At 37.2% G+C, this 22072-nt stretch overlaps 1 long non-coding RNA gene across 3 annotated transcripts in view; it reads right to left on the bottom strand.

The window, feature by feature from the left end:
* The window catches only part of LOC122229504, a 102690-nt gene that overhangs the window by 44303 nt on the left and 36315 nt on the right, over positions 1-22072 (bottom strand). For all 3 annotated transcript variants that reach the window (XR_006207008.1, XR_006207009.1, XR_006207010.1), the window contains one exon: positions 15769-15901. This is a non-coding gene — a long non-coding RNA (uncharacterized LOC122229504). The remainder of the gene's footprint in view (positions 1-15768; positions 15902-22072) is intronic.

The raw sequence follows: 22072 nt of genomic DNA, 5'->3' as shown, positions 1-22072 counted from the left end.
TCAATCCATTTCTGGTTCTGGAGATAGCAAATGGTACACAGCACTGCCTGCACGCCTACATTCCTGACATGTAGTGACTGCACCCTCTTCCTTTCACAGATGAGGACATCCCTGGCATTCTACAAAAATTTCAACTGGAATCAATCCTCAGTTGGCTCTCTATACTCCACTTTAGTAATACACCCTGATTTCAAAGAAATGCTGACATGTGGAAGATTAGCATGAAGGTGAGAGGGAGGAAAGAAATCATGCCAGTAAGCCCTAAACTTATGTATGTGTTGAATATTTCATGGGTAACTGCATATGGGATTGTGTTTTTTTTAAGTATGTGTAACATCTGGTTCTTTTTTTCACTGAAATCGTGTGCAGTGCTTTTTTTCTACTTAAGAGCAGATTTTCTATTGTTTCATAAATAATTTTGCTATTGTACCAAAGGCATTTGTATTAATTCAATATGGTGCATTAAAAGTGTTGTGTGGAATGGATCTGACCATATTGTTTATTGATCTCTCCACTTACTGGCTTTATGTTCATCTTCAGCCTGCTATCACATCATCTGGATGTGATATTCATCTATGATCGGTATTCATCTGGATGCAGAAATTAGATATAGAAGGAAATCTTTCTTTCTTTCTTTTCTTTCTTTCTCTCTTTCTTTCTTCCTTTCTTTCCTTCCTTCCTTCCTTCCTTCCTTCCTTCCTTCCTTCCTTCCTTCCCTTTCCATCCTTCCTTCTTTTCCTTTTTTTGGAAGGCTGGAGGGGACGGGAAATAAAGATTTTAAGGGTGCTACATTCTGCAAGAAAGAAATATTTATATGTAAATTTTCTGCTGCTGCTCTCCACTTAACAAAGTAACAGCATTGGTGTGAGGATCTGAGACTTGCCAGTAAGTTCCACTGTGGTTTGCATTTTGCCACACAGATAGACGTAAAACACACCTGAAATCTTTCTGAGCATGTGGGAAGAAGAGCGGATTTAGAGCTCAACTTGTCAGTTTTACAAACCAGAAAGATCTAGAATTTTTTTCAATTTTGTGATAACTGTGACTTCTTTTTATAATCCCAGTCTTAACCTCCATTATGATGCAGGATGAAGACCTCACACCATGCTCAATGATCAAGCTGAAGGCACCCAAGAGATACCATTCTCTCTCTACCTGTAGGTGGAGACTGGAATGTGTCAGTCTTATATGCCAACCTTTATGCTAAATTTCTGTCTTGCTCCACTGTTAACTCAAAATAAGCATGCCTAAGGGCACCGGGGTGGCTCAGTTGGTTGGGTATCTGATTCTTGATTTCAGCTCAGGGCATGATCTCTCGGTTCATGAGATCGAGCCCCATGTTGGGCCCTGTGCTGACAGTGTGAAGCCTGTTTGGAATTCTCTCTCTCTGCCCCTCCCCTGCATATTTGCTTCCTCTCTCTCTCTCTTTCTCAAAATAAATGGATAAACATTAAAAAAAAAGCATGCCAAAAACTGAAATTAATGGGCGTCCCCCCCCCCCCACTAAAGTAGTATTTTCTTCAGCCTCTCTTTAACAATGGACCCATCATTTCAATATTTCTGCTGCCACCACACTTTGTCTAAAGCACACGCCTTATAGTTTGACAAATTCAATAGTTTCTTCATTGATCTGCCTGCTCATGTCTTCTAATTGGATCTGATAACTGGTATATTGATTGTGAGATTTTAATATATAGTATCTGCATATATATTTTTTATACACGTTTTGCCTCGTTAATTTTTTTCAGTGATTCTTTTTCTCTTGGAGGATGATGCATAAACCTTTAAGCCTGGCATGAATAGTCCTACCCAATCCAGGCATAATGTACTCAATAGCACACCTGCTACCACTATAAAGTGGTTTTATAGAAGCTTCATGGTTGTAAAAGCAATTGCCACATTTGAGTTAAGTGATAGTCTAGTCTCTTCCAAATTTATGACCCTATAATTCACAACTCTTTGTCTTTAATTCTCACTTAGTCCCACTATTCTTGACACAAACCCTGTGTCTGTTTAATTATGCATGTTGGAGATAACAAATCTTTGGGGGTGTATTTTGTACATATCCAAGATCAGCTCACCAATTAAAGACCATTTTAAATTCCACCTCATGCATGCATTCCTTCTTGGCCAGCTAATCCCACTCTTCTGACTTTATGTTACACTTGCTGTCAGAATCTCTTATTTAGCATTATAATCTGTTGGGATGGATTACTATTTATTTTTCTATTGATGTGTTTCTTATTAGATTGTGAAACCCTGAGTAAAAAGTGTGTATCTTATATTACTTTGTTTCCCCACATCTTGTACAATCACATTGCACTGTGCATATTACAGACACCCACTGAATATTAGTCGATGGTGTTAATGATCCTTTACCCAGGACTCCAAGTCAGTGCCCAGCTCCAATTTGCCTGCTGCACCAAACCTCACCTGACTATGAAGCCAAAGTCAGTTTTACAATCTCTGAGAGTTCTTTCATACTTTTAGCCAGTTTCTCCTTTTCCTGTCACCAAAATTAGACTTATAAACAATCTTCTCTTTCTTCCCCACCCACTCCCTCTCCTCTTCTTTTAAAGATTCTGGGCACATAGTAAGCTCTTATGATAAATACTTATGATTGACCAGTAACTCCTCTGAAAACACCTGAAGCTTTTTCCAATTCACAGATCTGTAGACTTATATAGAAGTGTTAGGCTGTTATACAACTGGATCATCAGTATACCTGGAACTTAACAGGAGTGTATATACAACCACAAAGTATTGTCTCTATCTTCCAACAAAGTATATGTGCATAAAAAGCCAAGCTAAAGGACTATGGGAATAGCTCAATGAGAATTTGCTGGCCAGATGGCAGCTTGGGGTGACTTCTATGCATTTTAGTACACTACTTCATGCACTCTGCTCTTAAATGCACTGCTTCTGTGCATATAAAGTTTAGCATACATTTATCAGGCCAGCCAAAAACCTGTATAGAGAGGAGATAATTCAGAAACCATAGGACACACTGCCAGATTAACTGTCTCCATTATCGCAGTCCCAGGCATCCCCAATGACTAGCCACACATTTTTGCATGACTTCATTCACTGGTTTGTGCCAAAGACAGACAACAGAAGGGAAAGGCCGGTGTAGACAGCTATGCCAAATGGAAATGGCGCCACCATACCCAGGAGTGTCAGCCTTAGTAAACCAGGGCTGAGGAGACAGCCAAGGGGTGGGGCAGCCCAATATAAATATAGATAATATTTGTGGTTTAACTCCCACACAGTTATGCAGAAGACATTATGGATTGGCTTACAATTTGATCTGGTATTTTTAAAAACACTAAGGCATAAATAAAAACATGAGCTAAATGCATAAATAGGGGTCTCTGTCTACCATGTGCTAGAAAAATATGTCAGGGTCTTAGGACTAAAATAAACATGATTTCTACCATGTGCTAAAGCTATTAAATTTTTCCGAATTCAGAATGAAGCAAAACATGAGTATTAAGTAGGAAAATTAACTTTTCCTCTCTTTCTCATTATAACTATAGGCAAAGACAGGAAAAATGAGCAATTATACAGTGCTTTGAATTGGTACATAAAGCCTATCAAGATAACTCATTATAGAAAACAAACTTCTCTCTTCTGCCCTGTACTTCTATGTTGAAGGAGTTTGTATATTGGGGATAATCACTTGAACTTTCCTTTATTTTTATTCTATAAAATCAAATCACCAGGCTTTCTTATTGTTTTAAGTAAAAAAAAAAAAAAAAAGTTAAATAGAGGAAAAACAAGAAAAACAACTGTTTAAGAAAACAAAAATTCAACCAAATAAATTTGAAGATCGAATTGTCTTTGTGAAGCGATTTATAAATAGGGCAGCAAGTAGAGTAAAGTTCCTCTGAGAAGCTGTCCAGTAAATGGGAGGTTTTTATAGGAAGAAGGGTGGGGCAAGAAGTTATTAGCAAAAGAAGAAAAAATTGTTTCAGGTAAGGTCACCTTCCCTTAGGGAGAAAAACAGGAAGTCTTACTGGGTGGAGCACTTCATCTTCCTTTGGGAGGAATGAAGAAGGCCCAAGTGACAGATTACCTCATTGGTGCTAAACAGAAAATTCCAGACTGATTGGCTTAAAATTCCACCCTGGAGAAGTTGGAACTGCAATTAAGTCTTGTTTTGCTGTCCTGCAGGCAAATGACTCCATCTTGGGCTTGTGGTTTTCTTTTTAACAGAACCAATGTTTCCATGTAGGAACTGATTTCAAAAATTTTAAATCTTATTATTGTTTAAATGACCACGACTATTTTTTTTTTTCCAAAAGAGAAACTAAGAATAAAAAATGGAATAAATTGAGGGATGAGTCATAGGTATTACTTCAGTATGGTTTTCCAATAGACTAAAGATAAGGATATCAGTATTTTTGAGTTTGTTTTGCTCAGAGGGAGTGAATAAATTCCTTTTCAGCAGGGAGAAATTCAAATTATATATATGATTTCTCTAAAACAAAGTTACCTTTTCCTACAACATGTGTAAGTACTTGGATTGTGTATAATATGTCCATGGTTATTATTTTTCTAAATGAATCCTCATATTTAGATCTTTTCTACCTTAAAGAGATACCACTGTTTCTTTTGTGGTAACTAGTCTTCACACCTTATCTTCTCTAGGGCCTGAAACAGCACAGCTAATGTTGGTATTTTCATGTAACAGATTAATCACTTACCGCAAAATTGGTATAGTGAAAAAAGAACATGCTTTGTACCACAACAGGTAAGAGTTCAAATTCAAACCGTATGCTGTACCTGTTGGCTATACTTCATTATGCTGCATTTTCTTTCTAATATACACTTTACATTGAGACAGGGAAACTAAAGGGACCCCATGGAAAAAAACCACTTTTTTGCTCCTTTTCCTGCTTCTATTCTTGCTAGGAACCTGCATCGCCACCTTACACACGGCTTATAATTCAGATAATGTATGTCCTCCTTATACAGGTCAAGGAGTTAATGATTTCTTTGGAGTCTTCCAGGAGCACAATAGATAACATCTAGGGAGTGACCGGATGGGGTAATCGTGAATGTTTTCCAAGCCCACCGACTCACCAAGAACCCTAGCTCCAGGGAATAAGTGACTTATGGAGGACATCTAAACACTCATCTTTGTTCCTGGATGCCTGAGAAGATGTGTGCACAGGACCACAATCCTCAGTAAAAACCCCAGACCCCAAGCAAAGATGAGACTCATTCTTCTTACCTTTCCACGTCTCCTAGACGATGTCTGTATCCTCATTCTCTCTGTACGTTCAGTAAACCTTGCTCTCACTTCCTCTTGGCTTGAGTTTGATTTCTGTCCTACACGAAGCCAAGGACCCTCTTGGCAGGTCCTGTGGGATTCCCCACTGGGTCCTTGGACTCAGCCAGCTTGTATCAATATTACTTCATTATTTCATCATTTGTAGAATGATGATAATTTGTAGTTTTGTTGAGATGATTTGTAAAGTGCCTGGCACATGGTAGTCTTAAATAACTATTAACTCTTATAATGGCCTTTTAACCAAAGTAACCTTAGCAAAATAACAAAAAAATTCAATTTTTACAACAACAACAAGAACAGAAAGATATTAATAACACCTGGAATACAAAGCTAATTGTAGCAATTCAGTAGGATTATGTTCAAATTCCCTGGAAAATAATCTTATTAATAATATCCAAAAAGGGAAAGGAAGCTAAATGACAAAAGTAGAAAGAGTAAGAAATCAACTATGAAGTTTAAGGCTAAGAATGCATTCTAGGGAGGGAGTAACCCAGTTTTTATATAATGCAATTGAAATATTGCAGAAAAAGATCCACTTTTTTCTTCCTTGACTTTTCTACTGGTCTAAGATTCTCTCCTCATTTCTTAAGAAAAACAAAGGTGGGGGGGGGGCAGAGATTAGGATCATGATTATATAAGCAATGCTTGAAAACATTCCTTTCAGAAAAGAAGCAAATTTTACATCATTGAGAGGAAAAGATGAAGCAGTTTATTTTAAAAAACATTTTTTTTTAATGTTTATTTATTTCTGAGACACAGAGAGACCCAGCATGCATGGGGGAGGGGCAGAGAGAGGGAGACACAGAATCCGTCCGAAGCAGGCTCCAGGCTCCGAGCTGTCAGCACAGAGCCCCACGTGGGGCGGCGACTCACAAACCCTGAGATCATGACCTGAGCCGAAGTCGGTTGCTCAACTGACTGAGCCACCCAGGCGCCCCAAGATGAAGCAGTTTAGACTATCTGTATTGATTAGGGAGGTTTGGGTTTGCAACATGCTTCACCAAAATAAATTTAGAACCACAAAATCTAAGAGATCCTTATTTGCAGTTTCAGAACCAAAATCCCACAAGCAAAATATTAGAAATACAGGCTTCTCTTTCAAGATGAAAAAGATGACTTGCTTTCCTTTTTTTCCCCTCCCATTTTTCTCCACCTATGATCGTGCCAGTATTTCTCTACTTTTATGTTTTGAAAATAGAATTCCATTGAGGCACACATGAGAAAAAGTCACTTGGTAACAATATTCCTTCTCTATGTGTTCAAATAATATGGGGAGAAATATATGAAAATACGGAAAGTGTTCCTAGACTTACAGAGATAAACAGATTGGAACAGTATCCACCCAGCAGGAAAGCGCCTTTTAAGCTGAACAGATCATCTTCTAAGGGTGCCTGAGGGAATTCATTCTCCTCAGGACTCAGGCATGCTCTCATACCAATTAAGATGATGGACTGTTTATTTAATAAATTTTCTGATTGTAAAAGAAAGTATATATTATGAGACGACAAATTGCTAGAGCATGTTTTTATTATATTATAAAAACCTTTAAAACACTTAGTGACAATAGGAAATGGCTTTTTGCCATAATTATTTTGAAGTTGTGCTTACTTTATTCTCCTGGGCTGGCACACCGCAGTATTTATAAGAGACTTGCCTTAACCTGTGGGCAATTTATCAGCAGGAAGGGGCTTACAACAACAGTGAGTGCAGCCTTTTACAGGAAGAGATTACCAGCATCATTATTAGCAATACTTACAATATTACTTAGTGTAATAAATATGCTTATTTCCAAACTGATGTGAGCAAAGAGAATCCCTGCCCTGAGGATTCAGAGGTAGGATGCTGTTATTCGTTAGAGATCACATTTGCATGTGGTTTGGGCCAAGTCATGCAAATACTTCTTTGCTTATCTTTCTGGTTTTAAGTATTTGGTAGCCAATTACTTGACTGAAGTGAACAAAATAATCTGAATGGAACCCACTCTTTCTGAATTACCCAAACTCAATAAGAATGAGGGCTAATTCTGATTGTTTCTGAATTACCATAGTTAACCACTCTCTGAAAATTAACCATATGGTTCTTTGTCCAATCGAGGATAATATTGAGAATGCATGGGGACCTCAGTCAGAATTAACCTGGGAGAACTAAAAGTCAGACTTTTCATGCAAACTAGGCCTTTTCCTTTTTTTTTTTTTTTTAATTTGAGAGAGAAAGACAATGCATGAGAGGTGGGGAGGGGTAGAGGGAAAGAGAGAGAGAATCTTAGGCAGGCTCCACGCTGAGCTTGGAGCTTGATCCCACCACCCTGGGATGATGACCTGAACCGAAATCAAGAGTAGTCCGTTCAACTGACTGAGCCACCCAGGTGCCCCTAGGTCTTTTGTTACTTTTGCTATGTGTGAAGCAACTTCATTTATATTTCCTTAGCTGCCTCCTCTACCAGTTGATCATGTGAATAAAAATTAGGAACTTTCATCTCTATCACTTACTGTTTGTGCAACATTAAGCTCTCAAGTCCTCTAAGCAGCTCTTTCCTCATCTTTAGAGTGGCCATAGTAACACAGTGGGTGTCATATAGAAAGGTCTTCTTGGGGTACCTGGGAAATTGCAAGTACTCTACTGATGACAGAGACTATTATCATCATTTACCTTGAGCATCTTCAATTTGGAGCTGTTGGTGATCTCATTGAGCAAACTAGTTTATGAAGGTTGCAGTCATAGCAGTTGGCAGAAAGGTAGGAGGTAAAATGTGGATTGTGTTACCATAGGAAATGTTCTTATTTTTGTGTAACATTAAAATACTAGAGAAATTAAAAAGAAGAAAACCCTATCGATGCAAATAAAACACTGGGAAATTCCCATTGCTTTTCTTCACAGGCTTACTATCGATGTGTTTCCAATACCTGTAGAGAGATGGCCCTTGATAACACAGCAAGACAAGGCAATGCTTCACCATCACCAATACTAACACCTTTTCCCCCACTCCCAGGTGCTCAGCTTAGAGCCTCACTTCAGCCTGCCCTTTTCTTCTCTTCTGTTCTGAAATTTTTTTATACATTGGCAGTTTTGAATATCACCTTCTATTTTACATATGCTTTTCTTACATTTCCAGCCTCCAACATTGCCAGCTCTAAGTCCATGGACCTTAATATCCCTTCCCTACCCCCCACAAAACAAAAACAAAACAAAACAAAACAAAAGTTCTACTTTAGACTTTTTCTCATTTCTACCCTTTCCTGCTACTTCTACAGTAACAGAAAAATCTGTCAGAAGCAATAGCTTCATGGTTAAGAGCATGACCTCTGGAATCAGAGAGACCTGATTGTTATCTGAATCTAACATAGTCCATATGGTGATGTGGAAATTTATTTAACTCAAGTCTTATTTCTATCCATAAAATGGAGCTGGTTAAAGTGCTTCATGATTAAGTAGAAAATGCATGACTTAACAAAATATGTAGTGTGTAATAAATGCTCAGAAAATATTAGCTATTTTTATTGTACCTGCTTTATGCTTTATCCTACTTGGTTCTCTGCTTAACAAAATGATGCCTACTATATTTCACATAATCAAAGATTCCACCAATTTCAAGATATATCATTACATTATATACTACTGAAGTGAAAAACACTTTCGCTATCTGAAATATGAGACATTATAGATTATAATACATAACGTAATTTTAAAGATGTTAAAATATAAATTAAAAATGTACATTTTAGAATCAGTAAATCTAAGGCAAACATGTCAATGTTTTGATGCGTTAATGGAAGCAAAGTAAAACATCCTTTCTTAAACTTTGACATGCATAAGAATCATTTTAGAATCTTTTTAAAATGCAGATTATGATTCAGAGAAATGAATTTCTGAATTAGATTCTCACTCTTTGATTGAGCCTGGGATTTTACACTTTTAACAAGCAGCCAGGTAATGCTGACGAAACTGGTTTAGGGTCCACACTTGAACAACAAAGAAGTAAAATTCTGGCATCCTAGCTAAAGGTCATTTTCTGAAGATAATGTTTTCAATCAGAATGGTTAAGAAAAGTATTTCCAAACTACTTGTGCCCCATACCAGAAACTTCCCTCATTTTCCACTACTCATTTCTCTTTGTCTGTCTGTCTGTCTGCCTGTCTCTCTCTCTCTCTCCAGCTCTCTCTCTCTCTCTCTCTCTCTCTCTCACACACACACACACACACACACACACACACACACACACACACACGCATATTCATACATGTGAAAACACAGTGAACCACTGTTAACTTTAGTTACAAGATGAACTGTTTTTGTAGATCTCTTGATTTGTGTCAGGGTGCAAACATTCTCCCTTTCTTAGAACACACCGGGAAGGAACAATGTACAGAACAGAAAGGAGAAGTTTATTTGAACAATAGCCTCTTGTTTGGTATTCTAACAGAATACGAGGTTTATCCGGAACTAGTCCAGTGAGGGTTAGCAAGAGTCCTTAGTGTTTGGGGGGAAGATTTTGATGCTGGTGTTTTATTTGACCAACAGATGGCAGTAGTGGTCTCTCTCTCTCTCTCTCTCTCTCTCTCTCTCTCTCTCTCATTCCTTGTTGCAGTAATCAGAAAATTGAAGCTAACTTGCTCATAAGATCCTTCTAAGAGCACTCATCAACTTTTTCTAGGTTCCTTGCGTTCTTGGCTGATTTCAAAATGTTATCTCACTTTTTGAGCACTGGACCACTTAATCACTCTTATAAAATGTAACCCTATTTTCAGGAGACATGCTACCTACCAAATCCATATTTGCCTAATTCAAATGGAAAATCAGGAGACCGTGACTGTCTCATTTCCAATATGCATAATTTTTTATTTTACGCATCTGGATATTTTGGCTACACTAAAAATGCATTTATTTAAATTAAAAAAGAGAACTCAGAGTTTTGAAAATTACTTATGTTTGCAAATGAGCCAGAGTAAATCATCTTACCCATCTTCATCAAGATCCAATTTTTAAAGCCGTGCATTTGTACATGTCAAGGATATCCAACATGTTTCTATCTATAGTGTCGCTGAGAATATTTATTTGGTTAGTAAATTTTGACATGATGTGTATCTGCTGAAGCCTGCTCAATACTCCTTTTTACAAACCTTCTATGTACTATTTGGCAGAACTATATTTGAGTATCTTCCTATGGAATTTCAGTTAAAGGATGTGAAAGAAAAATCCCTTGATCCTCATTGTTCTGTAAGAGGGTAAATGTGAAAAAAATTATAGTTTGCTTAGTATTATTCTTTTTGCTTTTAAAGATTTGATTTTTAAGTAATCTCTATACCCAACGTGGGGCTTGAACTCACGACCCTGAGACCAAGTCACCTGCTCTTCCGACTGAGCCAGCCAGGTGTCCCAAGCATTCTAAAATTATAAACATTTATGTATGCATAACTATTTTCTATTTAACAGCTACCATTTAACTACCACATGTCTAGTCATCATAATTTACAGGTTAACCTTAAATTTAAACTCCGAATATCATTAATACACTTAGATCCATTTTTATCTCTCCCATAAGTAATCAAATGAATCTTTATAATTCACCTTGATACCTTTGCTCCTTGTTACTTGCTGTAATTCCTGGTCAGAATTCAGAGTTAGAAGAATTTTCTTTCTTACATTTTCTATGGGCTCATTTCAGTCATCTGTTTTGCAGTCACATTTGCTTTTAGACTTAACTCAGAAATGCAGATAACAACATAATATTCATAGCCTATAAATATTTAAAAATGGATGAATGGAAAAACTAAATACTCTTCCCGAAGTTATGACCTGGACAGAATCATGACAGGGGAGGGTGTTGTTACTCATCATTTCTCAATCAGAAAGCTGGTGACTCTGCTAATAGACAGTTTAGAGTTCCTACAGATCTGAAGATTGGATTGCCACTGATGGGGATAGAAAGGTCATTTATCAGCAGCTGTCACTAGAGGCCTCTGTAGTCACTTACAGGGCACCTTCTGGGCACCACACTTTGGAACAGTTCTTCAAGAATGGATCCTCGGCATGTGTAAGCTGAACCTAGCAGACTCTACACTTGTCCTTTCCCTCCTAAATTTCCCCAAATACGCAATCACACAAAAGGCTTATTCTCTTATTTTCTCCTGCAACAAGGTTAGGCGACCCATAAAGAAGAGCTCATTTGTTTATCAAATGTAAGCATTCAGTAATCCAAAGCTCTGTATTTAAAAACACAGTTGACTTTTGGTCAAGATGAGGACCAAGAAAACAGGAGAAATCTCCTTTTCATTCCTACTCACATATAAAATTGCTAGATGTTAAAAACATTTACAAACTATACAGCAAAACAGTGTGGGGCAGTATTTTCACTTTAAGTTTAATTGCTTTTATATCAAGAAAAAATATGCTAATAGTAATTGGAATGTAAGAAATAACTGCTAAATAAACTTAGATAAGAGGAACAGCCTCCAAAAAGTATATCTATATTAAGTTCCTTTTACAAAGATATCAGACTATTTATTGTTTTAAAAAAAAATTAATGTTTACTTTTGAGAGAGTGAGAGAGAGACAGAGTGTGAGTGGAGAAGGGGTAGAGAGAGAGACACACACAGAATCCAAAGTAGGCTCCAGGATCTAAGCTGTCAGCACAGAGCGCGACATGGGGCTCGAACTCAAAATCACGAACCCTGAGATCATGACCTGAGCCGAAGTCGGATACTGAACCAACTGAGCCACCCAGGTGCCTCAGATATCAGACATTTATTACCCATTATCATATTGATGTTGTGAACATGCCAAGAAATAAGTATAGAGTAACTCATAGTCACTATAAAGTAACATAAGGAAAAAAAGTTTCTTCAACAAAAAATATCTCTCTACTATCCTGTACCTCTTCTGACAATTTTATCATTCAGTTTACTAGTGTTAACTGTAGCACTGTGTCCTCCCCAAGAAAATAATGTTCTCAGAAATGTTACTTGTCCCCTAAGTAGCTATCACCTGGGAAGGGTATAAACCAGTATAAACCAGCAATTAATAAGTATTCTCAGAAGAATACTTCTGTATAAGAAAAAGAGTAGAATCTTAGAGAAATGATTCATAGGACAGGTAAGTTTGATTCAGAGAAGGAACTAAAAACCATCCATAAAGCAGAAGTGGAATGAACCAATGTGAAGACTTCAGATCTTTGATTCTTAAAATATTTTCCTCGGCTCAAAAAGTTTAAATCTTTTATTAGATTTATATAGGCCAATAGAGAGAAATTCTATAGAATTGCATTTGTTTGCACTACTAAGGGCAACATAGTTACTCTTAGGGACAATTAAAGGAGACCTGTTCAACTCAACAGAATAATTGCTAGTCTTGAAGGTAGGGTTACCAAACCATTTTGCAAAATGCCTATTACAGATACTCACAGATCTTTGGAATTATTGGTTTTCTAGAACTATACTTTGTTTCATGAATTATCTTGATCTTTAGTTGGCTAGGGTTCCTAATTTCTTATAGTTGTGTGTGTGTGTGTGTGTGTGTGTGTGTGTGTGTGTGTGATGATATAGACTATTGTAGATTGTTTTAATTTTAACAGTAGAGGGTAAGAGCTGCATAGTAATTAAAATTTAGGACATATACCTTATAGTTAAAATATAAAACATTCATATATCTACTGCTAGGACAAATATATACATCATGTCTTCTTTCCCTACCTCTCTGAATTTGAGTCCCTTAACTAAAAATATACTATAAAGCTAGCCAGAATAAAATTCTTGAGTTATTTAAAAAATGTATACAGAACATCGTTTCAAAAAATGAAACCATGTTTGCAAACCCCAATTTTTCCCTTGTAAATTGAATAATTAACTTATTGCAACTTCTTTATTTTTAATTTTATTTTTTCCTGGAAAATGAGAACATGTAGGGTAGACTGATCTCAGGGCCCTTTACTCTCCTTTGCTGAGTGGTGGTTAATCCTTCTGAGACCCCTCCGGTCCCAGGAAACCAGGCAGCAGAACAAAGGTATAAAGACTCAGAGAAATGAAAGACGTCCAAGAGGAAAGTGTGAACACAGTGCAGAAGGAAGGATTACCTAAGGCAAACATGGGTAATCTTCTAATCAGATATGGGGTTACTATGTTCCCCTCATTCTAAAATTTCATAAATTTGTTAGAATCTACATTTGGATTTTATTTAATGTTGTGCTTGTGCTTTAGAGTGTCAGATTATCTGTGGATTTAGAGAAAGGAGATTTACAGTTTAGGTCAGGAAAGTTAAAATGGACTTTGATGAAGAGGATGCTGTAAAACACATTTGGGATTGAACTACACAATAACATTAAAAAAAACTCTGTGCACATATATGTAGGTAGCTCTAAAGCTTTATTTGTATACAGAGAGACGAACAGAATGGATGTTATTGAATGTTTAATTACTAGTTCTAAAAAATGCAGCGCATTCTATCTCTGCGTGCATAAGGAAACCGAAGCCAGAAACTACAACATGACTGTTATTGACACCATCAATCCCAGAACTGTGTTGCTCAGGGCCACTAAGGACCTCCAGTTCTCAAGTATAGTTTACATATAGTTTGACATTTATCTCCCACGGATAGTGAATCCCTTGGGCATGGATTGAGAAAGGAAGCATATGAAGCAAGGATTTTTCTTGTAAAATTTCCATTTGTCAAAGACAGAAACAACTGTGTGTTGTAAAATTTACCTTGCTTTAGAAACTAGTCAACAATGCTCTCATATAAGCATTTTAATATCTGCTGAGTGAAAATATAAGGCTTATTACCTTAATGAACAAGATTCAAAAAAAAATCTCTTTAAGTAAACGCTTATAGTATCTAGAAGCTTCTTGCTACAAATAGACTTGAACTTCAAGGCTTCAGCTATAACAAAGAATTTGCAAGAACAGTGCATTTTATTGATGATGTGAGAATTTAACTTTAATGTCAACTTAACATCTATAGCGGTAATTAGAAAATACAAAATGAAGGTAATTATGGAGAAAAAGGCCACACAGAGAAGTGGGTAGGCTGAGGTGAAATTAAATCTTTCCCTGTCATTTTCTACCCTTTTTTTTTCTTTTTGGGGTACGGAAAGTGATAGAAAGGAGAAAAGAAAAATTGCAACTCCTTATTCACTGACAGCTAATAGGTACTTTTATTCTAATTGCACATAAACCCAATTAATCTGGAAATATTAAAAGGTTTTTCATTTGTTAGGAGAATTCTAAAACTAAATGATTTCAGAAGAGCAGTTCTTTCAGAAGAACTTGTGTAACAGTTCATTAGGGTTATTATTTGGAAAGGAAGGACTGAAGGGAGGGAAGAAAGGAGAGAAGGAGGGAAGGAGAGGTATGTCTAGTAGGAGACTAGGTGAGTGTGACAGCTTTCCCTGGAGTATTGTTTTCTCTCAGGCATAAATCTCCAGGACTAGAAGTGTGATTTTACACTATTTTGAACATACTACTGAAAAGAGTCTCTCTGCATCACAAAATCAGTAAGAGCCAACTTCGAGTAAAGAGCAGGTGAGAGCGTTGTTTAATGATTTATCTTCAAGAGTGCAGTGTGAAACTGTATTGAGATAGGGGCTTTTATTGTGAGAGTATCTTATCAAAGGGATGTCCTGTTGGAAAGTAATTGATTTTCTCTTCCTCAGGGAAAGAGCACCCTCAGCATGAGCCCAAATGCTTCACCTTTGAGCAGATTATTATGGCCCTTATTAATTATGCCCATCTAGACAGGCAAACTTGCCCTAGAGTAAATTCGTAAAAGGATCTTTTGTTTGCCTTAGCAAACCAGCCTGAAATTATGGTAGTCAGAGCCTTGGGGACGAGGGCACCTAGCTGATATGAGGAACATGAAGATGGGTCCTCCCTCCTTCCCTCTTCCCCATCTCCATGCCCCTCCCCCCATAAACACCCAAAGAAGGCTGAGGGAGATGAGACTTGAGGCTTGGCCCTAGCACCAAATCAGAAGAGGCAGAAGCATGGACTGAACCCTCCTGATACCAGCCTGAATCCCAGAAGTAGCAGGGGCTGGTACCAAAAGTGTTCCTCTTCAGAAATCACTAAGGTGATTCATGACTTCAAGAGTCTTGAGCCAGCTTGACCTAACATAACTTACACACGTTAGCCTCTTTAATGACTACTGCAGCCTGACAAGGGTCTGCCCCTACCCCTCAGGTAGCTCAGACCACACAAGTGTGAGCAGTGGAATAAAAAGGCTTAGAGGACCCTGGCCTCTGGGTGGGAGAGCTCTCCCCACAGAGAGTAGACACAGGGAGCATGCAAATTCCCCTAGATGGTGTGTTTTTAGGGCCAACATTTTGCCCCGGCCTCTGTACACTGGGAACAGGTTATAAAGAAGAGTGTGATGCTTTACATACCAAACTTAGAGAATTTATATCCATTTAGTTAACGTAACTAGAAAAGGCTAGATTGTACTTAGGAGCAACAAGAGATGGAATTGAAAGCCCTTGGGGCTCTGACCTTTCTGCTTCCAGCTCTGCTGCTTCTGTGCGACGGCTTCAGCCTCACTCTCTCCCATGAGGCAGTTCCTTTATTCCATTTTCCAAGCTTTGTCACACAGGGAAACTGAACATCATTCTCCCATCTTTAAAATCTAAAAGACAAATTCAAAACTCGTTTTTTTTTTTGTACATTGATTTTCCTTTGTTTCATTTAACTCCCTGTTAAATTCAAAACTCTTAAAAAAGAGCTCTGACTGACCTTGCTTGATTTGCTTGATTTGTCCTTGACCTAGGCACACTGACGTTCTGGGCCAGCAAATGGTGTATTGTGGATAGTTGTCCTGTGTATTCTATGAAGGTCTACCAACTAGGTATCAATAGCACCCCCTGTTCCCGTCCCCCAAATAGGCTGTGCAAACAAAAATGTCTCTAATATCACCAAATGCCCTCTGGTAGATATAAGTGTCCCCAAATTGAGAGCCATTGCTTTAATCACTGTGGTCAGAAATATAGGATCACATTATATCAGAGTAAAGCAGTGAGGTAGGGTTGCGAGGGAATATCAAATCCTTGATTTATTGTAAACTAGGCGCCACTCCAATTTGAGTCTCTTGTATACCTCAAGCATCGTTGCCCTGCTTTTATCATGTAGCTTCCTCTGAGCTCCTGTACTAATACATTCCCTAGTCTTTGCTGTCCCTTGGTTATCTCATTACCATGGGCGGCTTTAAAAAATTTGGGTGGAGTGAACACTAACAACTAGGACTAGGCAACAATTTTCATAATATTTACTCAAATTGAAACATGATAGCATGCAAATTCAAGCAATTTATTTCAAATGTAACATAAGAAAAATCATTAGCCATAACTGGATTTATGTTTTAATGTTTTCCTTTGATAAGAGGAAGAACAAATTATTCATTGTTTTTCTATTTTCTTTATGTCAAGGAAAATAAATTTTTCATTGGTTTAAAAGGGGAGCTTCGTAAAGCCTACTACTTCTTATAAATGTAAAGGCTAAGTAAATAATTGTGAATGTTTCATAGAATAAATAACCATATGGGTATCTATAACTAACTAAACATGCTCATATATTGTTTATATGTTATTTTACACGTTAGGACATATTTATTAAGTACATTTGCAATATTCTACCTGATTTCTTATTCACAGACACTGCAATTAAATCTTAGGAGTCTATACCATATCATTTCACAGTGTCTATTCATTAGGCCTTGTGACTGTGAACATGATAAGGTATAGGACAAGGTAAGCATGAAAAGTCAGGATCACTGACTTTATAGAATCAAAGGGAAAAAAAAAATCTAACCCACCCGAGAAGGACTCAAAAAATGATCAGAGCATGTGTTTTGTCCTTGAAATTTCTGCTATTCTTTTGATTTATAAGCAGTCCGAAGAAGAATCCTATAAATTAAAACATATACTCCTGCATCTTAATTTTCATACACACCCCAGAGGGAGATTTACAGTCAGTCAAGACCTACTCCATCATAATTAAATTGTACTTGTCAGCTTTTTATTGCTATTCTTGGAGATAAATCCTTATCTTAGAGGTTCCCACAGTGATTATCATCATGGCCTCTTGTTTTTTACCGTGGAGAGGGGATTCTGACAGGACCGTAACTCCTGGAGATTTTGTATGACTTACCTTCAGTTTCATCTCTTCATCACAAGACACTAGTGTTTCATTAACTAAAAAAATAATCTGATTGCTTTTGTTTCTCCAGAGTTTTTTTTTTTTCTCACTCTCTTTCCATCCCTTCCTCCCATTCATACTTCTCTCCTTCCTTGTAAGCAATAAAAATCACTGTTATTTCTTTCTTAAAAATAACTTAAGTATTATTGACCTTATTTATAATCACACGGCTTCCTGTTCTACTGTGTTTAATGGAAGTTTGCCCCCATCTAACCTTATTTGAAAGTAATAAATATTCTTGCTATAAATGTGATGGTCTACAGGGAGGGAAAGCATCCTCAAATCTAACCTGCCCTTCACAGGAATAAAACTACCAATGCAATCCCTTAATTCTCTTGTTTCTCCCAACAGATTGTTCTTTTTAAACATAATTTAGATATAATTTCTTAGAGAATCTCATGCGAGAATTATCAAACGATCCTAATCCCAAAAAAAGCTCATGTTCATAGATCCCACGAACGAGTACTTCAGCCTATCTTTTAGGTGGACACAATTTAACCCATAACAAACGTTATCTCATGCTGATAATTTAATAAGGGCTTTCTGTAAATCTCCTTAGCAATACTCTTTCTTCTACTAATTTCTTGTGGGAATCCAGCTTGAGGAAAACAGAAATGTAAATTAAAGTTATTTGCAACATTATTAAAAGGATTATTTAGAAGGAATCTAAAAGTAAAAAAAAAAAAAAAAAAAAAAAAAAAAAAAAAGAGGACTGATTAAGTACTTTTGGTACTTCCCTAGGATGGAATAGTATAAAGTCACTAAAAATGATATTTACCATTTTTAAATGTTCAGAATCATAGAGAGGTTGGGGAACACTAACAAATAGCAATTACGTTACGTTTTCTACTATGAAATTAGCCCCAGATAAAAGAAAACAAACAAACAAACATAAACTGTCAAAAACAAAGCACCATGGTGAGTGAATGAGGAAATGGGCTTTACGCTGCTGAGAAGAACGCCAGGTGCTAAAAAGCTTCATGGAAGGTCACTTGGCAATACATGTTGATGCTTTAGCAATATTCCTGTCTTCAGTTTATCAATTCTGTTTCTAAGAATTTATTTTACAGAAATAATCTTGGGTACTCGCAAAAAGTTATGCATGAGACTATCTACTGGAGTTAATTGTATTGAAAAATTATGATCTAAATATTTAGCAGCAGGAGATAGGATAAATAAGTAATAAGACATCCAGATAACAAAATACTATGTACTCAATGACATGGGGAGATGTGAGGCATATAATTTGAAGAGAGAAAGAAGCAAATTACATTTCTATAACTGTAAATCCCACCTACGAGGGTCAAAAGGGCTATAAACTCATCAAGCAAGTATTAAGAGTGGTGATATTGTAGGGCCTACTCAGTGCCCTTGTGGATTAAATAAATTAAAACAACTTTCTGGGCACCTGGGTGGCCCATCTGGGTAAGTGACCGACTTCAGCTCAGGTCATGATTTCACAGTATATGGGTTCGAGCCCTGCATCAAGCTCTGGGCTGATAGTTCAGAGCCTGGAGCCTACTTCTGTTTCTGTGTCTCCCTCTCTCTCTGTCCCATCCCTGCTTGTGCTCTGTCTCTCTGTCTCTCAAAAATAATAAACATTAAAAAAAATTAAAAATAAATACAAATAAAAAATAAAACAACTTTCAGAAGTATATCATTTGCTTTCTTGAAGTAGTTCACTGACTCAAAATGGATCTTGTCACCATTTTAATGTTGGAGATATTTTTAGCATTGGAATAAATACTTGAAATATGTTGATACTCAGAAGTGTGGAGGACCTAGAAGGAAACTTTATTTTCTTTATTTTTCTCCTGTGCTCTAAAAGACACATGGAATTCAGTCAGGAAATCAGAAATAGGATTTTTAGTTTAGTTTTTACACATAAAAATATATATAATAATACAATTCCAGCTGGCATTAAAAAAAAAAAGAGATTGCTCAGTTGCTAAATATCTGAAAGCGTGAAAAAGGTATTTTAGAAATAAATGGAATCTGTAACAAAGTAAAAAAATTATATTTAAAATATGTGAGTTTAAAAATTGCAAAGGGTTTAGGGTTTGGAGTTTACTTGAGTAAAAAGTTGGTGACATGTGAAAACTGTTAGGATATTTTTCTTAGAAATAACCACAAATTGGGTACTGTGCAATATCATCACAATGTTGGAACTTCTTTTCTTGCTCTGTTGAATTTGTGACTCAATTATTATAATTCCCAATATTCTCTACTTTATTTTTATTCTACAGCCTTTTCTGTGTGGTCACGGTTTTAACACTGCTCTCTCATTCCAAGGCATGTGAGTGCCAAATGAACTTCAAGAACTCCTAAGAAGACACTGTTACACACTTACTCTCTGTTCCTTGCTCTTAACTAATGCAACCCTTTGTATAAAATCAGGAAGCTGGCCATATATATTTCAGGACAAGCCAGAAAAGATCTCAGCAGATCCCTAATAGATTTTCACACTCACAAAGGTTTATCTTATTTTTTCCAACAGTTTTTTTTGTGGGCACTTGCTGTATATTTAATGTGTTTTTTTTTTTTTTTTTCATTTGTACATCTTTCATAAAATAAGAACTAGAGGCGAGCCGTTCTCACCGAGCTTGTTAACACTGATTCCTGGCTTAAATTGTCCAGTGAGATTTTTATGCTTACAAGAGGCTTATCACATTTCTCCCAACCATTTGTCTTATGGCAGTTGGTTCTTTGCCACATGGGCCTTTCCATAGGCTGCCTCACATCATGGCAGATGTGTGCTTCTGAGGCAAAGCAATCCCAAAGAGAAAGTGGGGAGAAACGTTCCAAGGTAGGAGCCACGGTCTTATCATAACTTCATCTCAGAAGTGACATCCCATCACTTCTGCCATTTTCTGTTCATTAGAAGTAAAGCAGCAAGTCCAGCCAACAGTCAATAAGAAGGAATTATACAAATGTGTGAATTCTAGGAGAAAAGAATCATTGGGGCCTGCCTAAAACACCATCCAAAGTTTGAGAGCACTGTTGGGTGGTGTGCAAAAATCAAATAGTCCAGGTAAGTCTCTAAGGAGATATTTATGTGGAAGTATATTTCACTGGATATATGTTAAGACCCAGGCGGGGGACTGGCCCAAACCAGTTGTAACTGGTCACAGAATGGGCATTGGGAAGAAAGGCTCCTGTGTCTGGATGACTAGAGGAACACTAAAGAAAATACAAACCTAAGTAAGCCCAGGCCTAGAACCAGGCACAGAGAGGAGAAGCTGTGACCCAGAAGCCAGCTTAGAGTCCATTTGGATCTGCAAGGTAATCTTTGTTTTTTGGGTTTTTTTTTTTGTTTGTTTTTTTAATGTTTATTTATTTTGGAGACAGAGAGAGACAGAGCATGAATGGGTGAGGGTCAGAGAGAGAGGGAGACATAGAATCTGAAGCAGGCTTCAGGCTCTGAGCTGTCAGCACAGAGCCTGACGCGGGGCTCGAACTCACAGACTGTGAGATCATGACCTGAGCCGAAGTCGGAAGCCCAACCGATTGAGCCACTCAGGCGCTCCTGCAAGGTAATCTTTGTTAAACTCCATTGCTTTAGTTCAGGAGATGAGTGAAAAAGGAGACATGAATTTGGGAAACTTCATGGGCTCAGCTCCGAGAACTAGAAAAAAGCAGGGCTGAAATAAACCACAGAACAGTGGTTCTCAAACTTTGTTTGGTATCACAATCACTTGGTAACTTCACAAAAATGCAAAGACCCAAGCCTGTGTTACTTTAATAAGCCTAGCCTTTGTGTTTCCCTTTAATACTCTAGATCCTTCTGGTACATACCAAAGTTTGAGAGCCGCTGCCTTAGAAGGACTACTTGTGTTCCCCAAGGAGTGTGCCATTTACTTATTCATGCTAATTAATTCACTAAATTAACAGACTAGCATTACACTCTGACACAGTTCATGGTGAAAATATGAATGTGCATCCTTGTAGGCAGAAACAGAGAAAAAAGATGGTTATAAATAAAAGCATTCCAAGGAAAAGGCCTGTACTTTTATGCTGGAGGAACAAATCATGGCTGGCACTGATTAATAGATTCTGCTCTCTCAGGCTGACAAAATGCAAAAGAATTTTCTTTGCCAGAAATAACAAAATGGACACCAAAGCCAGCATCTGGAAGTCATTCTTAAAGAAATATGGTACTAGCTAAAATTGGACTGGCGGGTCAATTTCTATTTACCCATTTCACTGGTCCATGCCGACTAAAGGTTAATGCAACCTACACTAAAATCTTTATCCTGTTTTTCTTTCTCTTCCTTTTTCTTGTTACATCATGCTTATTTCCAAATTTGTCTGGCAAACCTATATTGGTGACAGCCTGCAAAGACTTAGATGGACTGTGGACCCCAATTAGTCTTTTATGAAATAGTCTTAACTGAAAGGGATCCTGGTAGAGTGTATATATAATCTTTAAATTTGGAGAGATCTGGTTTTAAATCCAGGTGATGCCATTGACCAGCTATGAAAACTTAAGCAAATGACTCACCTTCTCTGAGGTTCTTTATGTGTACATACATGGATCACATAATAACTTAGAAAGATATTGTTAGAAGTGATGTAGGTAAAATGCTCAACCCATAGTAGGTGGTCA

This window comes from Panthera leo, chromosome C2 (genome assembly GCF_018350215.1).
Source record: "Panthera leo isolate Ple1 chromosome C2, P.leo_Ple1_pat1.1, whole genome shotgun sequence".
NCBI lineage: Eukaryota > Metazoa > Chordata > Mammalia > Carnivora > Felidae > Panthera > Panthera leo.
This window is presented reverse-complemented; position numbering and strand designations above follow the sequence as displayed.